General features: G+C 35.1%; 1 non-coding gene across 1 annotated transcript; it reads left to right on the top strand.

Moving 5' to 3' along the window:
* Nucleotides 1-1,175: 1,175 nt before the first annotated feature.
* Nucleotides 1,176-1,248, top strand: TRNAK-CUU. The gene has a single exon. It is a non-coding gene; the product is annotated as a tRNA-Lys (tRNA).
* Nucleotides 1,249-2,028: the final 780 nt, after the last annotated feature.

The following is a 2,028-nucleotide window of genomic DNA, read 5'->3' as shown; positions in this document are numbered from 1 at the left end:
GCTTTTAAGCTAAGCCATAAGTTGGTAATACCTAACTTTTGGCTTTTGGCTTATTTTTGAACTTTTTATGCCTAAAAGTAAGTGCTTTTAAGCACTTTTTATCATTGTCAAACACCACACAAACTAAAAAAGTGCTTAAAAGCCAATAAGCACTTAAAATAAGTTAATCCAAACACCCTCTTAGTCTCTTTAGAGCATGGGTGCGAGCAGATAATATAAGACAATTCTAACAAAAATGTACATAAAATACCTAGTTTGGCGGAAAGACCATGGGTTCACGTGCCCCATATATTTGCCTATAAATCCGTCTACGTGTAGGAGGGTGTAGAGGTCGAGAATTAGAGTAGAAGGTAGTAGGTAGTCGAGTGCATGTCTTTGTAGTATTAATATTATTCCCGTATTTTCTTATACTTTGCTATATGTTGTTTCTTTCACTTCGGTTTCCTTATCATCTTACCTTGTCGTTTCCACTGCTTCCTTTTTTATCTTTCCTTGATCCGAGGGTATATCGAAAACAGTGGTGAAGCTAGAAATTTCCCAAGAGTGTTCAAATTTAAAAGAAGTACTGAACAAAATTTCCAACAAAGGATGTTTAATATATGTTTTATACCTCTAAAACATAATATTTTACCTATGTACACAGTGCAATTTTTCGACGAAGGGTGGTCAGTTGATAACCCTTATCACCATATGGCTTCGCTACTGACTGAAAACATCATCTCTGCCTTCACAAGGTAGGGATAAGATATACGTACACACTATTATGCTCCAGAGGCATATGACGCCATGACCTTTGTCGGGAGTAGCTTTTGTAGTATTCCGTACAGGGATCAATCGGTTGTTTTGTTTGTTAATGGGTAATGCAAGGCATTCATTTAGGTCAGTCGTAATTATGTTTACCGATAATTTGTTTTGCTAAGGACAACGTGCAAGGTTGAAGATTATGAATTTCTGCAGTATTTGTTAAAAAGGCTTGCCCCTCTTTTTTCTATTTTTTTTATTCCTAAAATGGCATCCATTCGTCGTCCATTCCTATCTGCCTCACTGCCTTGGAAATAAAGACGCAGTGATGAAGTTGAGTCTTGATGCCCTTTGCTTTGCTCCTCTCGACATTCGTAATTGGAAAGAACGAAAATAACGTAGAAGTAAACAATAAAATAAGATTTAGAGCACAAGCCCGTCTAGCTCAGTTGGTAGAGCGCAAGGCTCTTAACCTTGTGGTCGTGGGTTCGAGCCCCACGGTGGGCGAATAATTTTAAGCAATTTTCACAGTTGTTTTCCTTTTCCCCCCCCCCACACATTTTTCCATTTCGTAATTGTGTGGAAAAAATCCATTTTCTTTCCTTTTTCAGAAGGATTTCTTTTCCATTATCTGTTGCTATAAGTGAAAACTAGTAGTCGTATATTAAAAAAATATTTGTCACTTTGTTAATTTTTCGATGTTACATTTGGAATTATCACAATTATTTGATTATCCTAATCTATATAAATAGAATTGTTATAAATAGAATTTTATTTATGGTGAATGTCTATATCTAGATAGATTCTAGGGTTTATTACTTGGTGACCAAGTCACCCTCTCCCTATAAATAGAGGGTTCTATTCCATTATAATTCAAATCATATCAATAAGAATTCTCTCTCCTACTTTTCTCTGCAATACTCTTCTTCTTCTTTTATTATTTCATAACACGTTATCAGCACGAGACTCTAACCAATTGAGTAGAAGCTTTGGGATTGAGCATAATGATTGTCAATTATTCCATGAACTTCCTTCATGATTAAATTCTGGATTTAAGGTAAGTATTTTACCGTATTTTTCTCTTTTATTCTATACTTTGATTTTAAATACAACAAAGTTCGATTATAACTCTAATGGAGTTTGTAAGAAATTATAACCACCTGAAGTGATAAAATTTTTATGCCCGCCATGATCAAATTCACGTATGATTGTGGGCAAAGAATTGAAAACTCGTCCCATTGAATTTGCTCCATTCTCATTCCCTTAAGAGAATGTGATAGCAGTATG

The sequence above is a fragment of the Nicotiana attenuata genome, unplaced genomic scaffold (assembly GCF_001879085.1).
Source record: "Nicotiana attenuata strain UT unplaced genomic scaffold, NIATTr2, whole genome shotgun sequence".
NCBI lineage: Eukaryota > Viridiplantae > Streptophyta > Magnoliopsida > Solanales > Solanaceae > Nicotiana > Nicotiana attenuata.
Note: the sequence above shows the minus strand (reverse complement) of the source record. Positions and strands in the feature narration are given on the sequence as shown.